Raw genomic sequence first — 6,276 nt, 5'->3', positions numbered from 1 at the left:
GATGGCATCCAATTGATAATGTACATGGCAATTAAAACTACTTCTTCTCAATAGACTTTCAAAATCTCCATTCTAATCACAAGAGATTGAGTTACCTCTAATATGTGATGTTTTTTTTTCTTTCCATGACCCCACTTTGTTGGGGGCTATAAATACATGAGGTTTGAGTCTCGATGCCTTGGTGAAAAACATTTGTAATTCCTGGCACTGTAATCTTGGACATTGTTAAATTGAAACACTTTAAGAGCTCATTTGAGAGCATTTAAAATACATTGGAATCCAAATCACAATTACACTGAAATTAAGGCGATTTTAAATCCTTAGTTGTGTTTAATGACTTGTAATTAAAATAACTACAATCCAAAACTTGTGTTTGGATGCCTTAAAAGTATAATGCATTGGATTTTTTTAGTATATTCACATGAACCTAATTTTGATTGACTAAATCAACTTTAATATGTACATAAGTAATATTTGATAGAATTATTATGATAAGTCCATTGAAATGCATACTTTAGCCAAAAAATGAGAAAATTCCTAGGCCCAAGTGGGCCACAAATGTAAAAAATCACGAACGAGCGATTGTCGATGCTTTTGACCGTCTACTTAGGTGGCTAACATTTGGACAATTCAGACATCCCGTTGGTATATTTTAGGAATCCAAACGATAATTGAACTATTTGAGGGTATCACCAGCGTGGCACTACACAACAGATTGCAACCTACCAACACCTTTATTCCATGTGCATCTCTCCTACCTTTAAAAAAGAAGTCAAAAAAGACATTTGACTCCAATTACACAAGAATCATAGCAAAAATATGAGATTTCAAAATATATCAAAATTGTGCATTTCATTTACCTTCGAATCCAGGCTGCAAATGATGGATTAGGAGTAAAATTCCCCCAAATACAAGGTGCCTAACAAACCCTAATAATTTTTTCAAAATAAATTTTCACATGTCTAATAAATGTTTGTACCACCGAAAAAACCTTATTCTTACTTTTCAAAAGATAAAGCCATGTCAACTTTTTAAAAAAATCACGAATAAATGATATAAAATAATGAAATCCAAATCTAGACATGACGAGGTAAGATCCCAAATATCTGAATGAATTAACTCGAAAGGATTAACAATTTTTATTTTACTATAAGGATAAGTGGATTGAATATGTTTCAAGAGTTTATATGTCTCACAACAAAATGAAGAAAAAATGCTAAACTTATTAGAAAATATATTATAAATGAAACATATCAACCATTATCTAAGACAAAATTCGAGTGCTCTCCCATTTGTTTATATTCCTAAGATAAAAGGGGTTAAAATTGAGAAAAACCACTTAAACCTATCTCTGGATTTAGAGAAGCTCTTCTATTTCGATTTCAATCCTCGAAAGGAAAATAACAAGTCGGTACTTTAAAAAAATGAATAGTCCGATTATTTTTCATCTGAAGATAACTCTTCTGAATTCGAATCATTTAAATAGGATGAGGTCCTTAATAGCTTAGAGTATAAGTGTGGAAATTTTTACCCCAATTACTATAGAAGGCCCTCACCAGTTGATCATTAATTTAAAGAACAACAACCTCATTGACAATATGATTTAAACACTTTACATGAATGGAATTGAAACGCCCTAGATTTTTGCTAACTAGGAATTTGACGTCTTTAGGCATTACCTTTGATTTCTCAATTTGAATGTATATCCATGCATGCATTCACACGTGTTTGAGAAAAAAAGGACGTGATGAGGTTGATCACCGTCTTCATCAGGGATAATTACTCTGAATCCACGAAACTCTCTGAACTCCTCACAGAGATTCCTCGAATACACGAGGGATGAAAATAGAAATAAATTCTAATAAATTGATTAGTGATGAAAAATGAATTTCAAATCCTTTAAATAATGATCTCGAACGTAGGACAAAGTTTTAGACTCAAACTCCTTAAGAACGTGACTTACTATATATAGTAAACTTAGTATTTTATAGACGGTCATGATTCCTATTAGACTTCATGGTTTTCGGCCAAAAATAGTAAGTGTCCAATTTGTCCTAACCGTGTTATTCTCCTAACTTTTCTAAGCTCTTTCATGTTGGGCATGCCTCCTACAACTCAAAGGATCAAAAGTTATGATCAAACTAAAACTTACTATTTGTAGTAAAAACAAAAACAAAATAGATTTTTAACCATCGATTTGGAGGAATATCGTAAATCCAGCATGGGCAACCTAGCATAGTAGGTTGGTTGGCTAAAGTAGCTTCTCCTGCCCCAAAATCATATATGATATGTTGAAAAATTCATTTCGATTTGTGAGATGCGATTGTTTTAAGGTTCGGACGATCCTGATCACTTCCGCCTCCGATCGATCCTTCTCTGGTCCATCTTTACCATGAAAGTATCCATGAACCACCTTCGATTGACCCCATGTTGCTAGAAAATAAGGAAAAGGGGGACCCAGTCAACCCTAACTCGACCCGTTCGACCCTAAGTCATTGAAAAGGGGGACCCAATCGACCTCGTCATGACCCGATCGACCCCGGGCTACTAGAAAGGGGGACCCAGTTGTTGAGGATCAAATATTGCATATTATCCCCCATTTATTACTTGGTTTTATCAACATGATAATGCTTAATGTTCTATTTTAATCATGTTTGTGTTGCAAGGTGAATTTAAAGGCTTGGATTGAAAAGGATGCTAAAAGCATGGATTTAACACTCATGAATCACCAAAGCCAAGGATGGATCTTATGAGACCAAGAATGAAGAATTCACATGCCAAATATCTAAGAAAATTAAGTGAGGAATGAAGAGCATTGAAGACTTGAAGTGAAAAAAATGAACCCTAAAAATCGGCATCTCTTGACTAGTCTAAGCCCATCCTCAACTAGTCGAAGGATCCTGCTTGACCAGTAGAAGATTCCTCGACTCGAACTCCAGCAACAAAATCCTCTAAATTACCGTCATCCTCGACCAGTCAAAGGTGACCCTCAATCAATCGAAGGTTGTCATCGACCAATCTAAGGCTACGCAGATAGCACACGAATTGCGAAAATTTGAGACGGTTTCTGGATTTTTCCAACTCGGTGCGAAAGTTGGAGTTGTAAAACTATAAATAGGGGTCCCTAGGATGTTCCTAGACATCTTCTAGGGTTTGAGGAGTGGAGCAAAAGGGTGGAGCCGCCGTCTGAGAGTTTTTCTTCTTCTTCCTTAGTTGATCTTTTTGTTTTATTAAGAGTTCTTAGTTCAATCATGTCTATGGTTGGCTAAACCTCTTAGCTATGGCTAAGAGGTGAAGCTTGTAGCGTGATTGAGATGTTTGCTTTGTTTTGATTCATGTTTTGTTGAACTCTTTTGAATTTTAGTTTGATTATGAAGGAATATTTCTAGTTTTTAATGATTTGTTGTGACAAATTACAATAGATCTGCGATTGCTTAAGATATCTTCTTTTCCTGAATTGAGATTGTGAGATTAGGAAATCTTGTTGTTCACCATCGTCCCTTGGGCATGGTAGGATGACGGAATCATTCCTAACCTTCACAATTCTTTTATGATTGGTTGTGGGATTGGTAAATCATGTTGTTTGCCTTGTCTCTTGGGCATGGCTGGGTGATGGAATCACTTCCAAATCCTCACAACTCTCATCCATTGATGATTAGATCCATGAGAAGTTCAGAGATCTGACAAATCTCTTCTTACCAATTGGATAAGATAGGATTCTAATTCCAGTTGTGTCCTTGAATCATGCAAGGTAGCTTCCTAATTGCTACAAGTGGATCCTTGGCACCCTAGTTACCACCTTTAAAATTATATGTTTTAATTACCTTATTTAAAATCACTCTCTCAAATATTCCAGACTTAGGTTTACATCTTCTTCTAGTTCTACTTCTAGTTACTTTCAGAAATGTACGAGTTCAGTCCCTGTGGATTCGACCTCGGTATCACCGAGATTATTACTATATCGTGACCCTACACTTGAGGTTGTGAACACCAGTCAAACCCATCATGACTCAATCGACCCCGGGTTGCTGGATAGCGTGACCCGGTCGACCCTAGTTCCTTGGACAATATTGAATAGTAATGTTTAGCGATAAACAGTTTTAGTGCTTTGATTTTAAAAATTCATATATTTTGTTTTATAACTCCGATCGAGGTGATTCAAAGGCAAATTGAAGCTTGATAAATCTAGTTTACATATATATATATATATATATATATATATATATATATATATATATTATATAATAAAAACAGAGGCACTGTATATTCCATTGCAAAAAGGTCGTACAACCTGTTTTACATTCAGGTTTAGCAGGAAAAAAAAAAGGCGATTCAAAGGTAAATCGAAGCTTGATGAATCTAGTTTTTATATATATATATATATATATATATATATATATATATATATATATATATATATATATATATATATATATATATATATATATATAGGAAGTTAATTTTAGGATATTTTGGAAACTGTACTGAAAATCATTAGTTTTAGGTAGCTAGTACTTACAGAATTTTTAGAATTTTTTAAAAAATCAAAATAAAGTGAAATTTAGTAGGGATAAAGTAGACTTGATGATGATATATCATAAAAATTATAAAAATAACCTAATAACTAAAAGTAATAAAAAAATTTTATAAGAAATAGACCAATTAGAACTGAAAATTTTTGCAACTGCAAGTCATCAATGAACTGCATATATCTTTTTCATTTTAGAGTTTTTATATTTGGTTTCTTCTAAGGAATTACTTCTAATCATACTAGGAATCATTATGTATGATTAAATTATTTTTATTTTTTAATATATTTTACTAATTTGGGTAGTTTCAAGTATAGTTGAATTATGGTGATTATAGTTGAATCATTGTTTCTACTAATTAGGAATATGCCACACTATGAACTTAGCTAATCCAAATACTAGTTCTCGTGCATAAGAAATCTCGCCGCCCAGTTCATTTCAGAAACGTCATGATTAACCAAACCAGCTCTACATCGCTTGTTATTGGGTCGCTGAACTCAAAACTATAGAAAGATGTTTTTCTTATTGGACTTGGCATCCATCACGGACATTGAGCTGAGGCAGCATGTGAAATTGCTCAATTTAGAGCCTAAAGGTAGCACATGTGCTGTGTGAGGCTAAGCTAAAATCAACATTAATTTAACTTAATTTTCCACCTTCAATCTTTTTCGAAATTGTGACTTTCGGGCCGTTAGATCACAACCAAACTTAGGACATTAACATAGAGTATGTCCTACACACATCTGTATAGTCACGACCTTGATTGATGAGCAGTAACCATCGAACTGACTTTTAATCATAATCGTTGATCGGTGTGTCCGACATGTGGGGCGATTAAAGACTTCGTAGATCGTCACATAGAGAAATTATCCTATGCCGTTGATCGACTCATACATCTCCTAATGGGCTCCAAAAGCTAGAAACAACCTCTCATAGGGTTATAATAGTAAGAACCTATGCATTGGGGTCATTTGCACCACATCTAGCATTATAAATACCCATTTATTTTACTCTCCCTCTCCCCATACGAATTTGCCCTAAAAAATGAGAGAGAGAAGAAGATAAGAGGAGAGGAATGAGAGAAATGATGGGGCCCGGTATCGGATCACATCGTCCAATTTTTGTGCTCCCCGGATCTTAAAGATCTTGTCTTTATGCCCAGTTTCATGTCTTCCATGGATGAAATTTGACGATTTCGAGTCAGATTCTTCACCCCTTGCTAGGTAAGAAATTCCCTAGTTGTCCTTTTACCTTTTTATTTCGTTTCTTGCATTTTTGAGCCATTAGGGGTTAGAAACCCCCTTTTGTTTTTGTTGTTTCTCGAAATACTAACTATAATGTTTGTTTATGTTAGGACTTAGGGTCCCAACAATCGATTAGGAGCGACCCATGCTATTATGGAAGCCATATTTGGGCATGGCCCCGTGTGGACGCCGTGGTATGCCAATTCCGAGTCCCGACTCATCGAATTGAGTTAGGGTTTGTTCGAACTAAGTTAGGTCAAACCATTAACCCTTAATTAAAATCTAATTAGATTAGAATTGATGCTACTAATGACAAAATTACCGATGAATTAGGGTTTGGAGTGTTTTTTCTAAATTTCCAACACTGGGGCCATATCCGAATTGAGGATTTTCGACTTTAAGGTGAAGATCTACCATCAAGTTTCTACCTGAAATTTTAAAATAATTAAATGTGTTTGTTTGTTATTTGCTTGATAACATGCTCGATAAAATGCTTGAATGAC

The sequence above is a fragment of the Magnolia sinica genome, chromosome 1 (assembly GCF_029962835.1).
Source record: "Magnolia sinica isolate HGM2019 chromosome 1, MsV1, whole genome shotgun sequence".
In the NCBI taxonomy this organism is placed as follows: domain Eukaryota; kingdom Viridiplantae; phylum Streptophyta; class Magnoliopsida; order Magnoliales; family Magnoliaceae; genus Magnolia; species Magnolia sinica.
The sequence above is the reverse complement of the archived record's forward strand: the minus strand, read 5'-3'. Positions refer to the sequence as shown.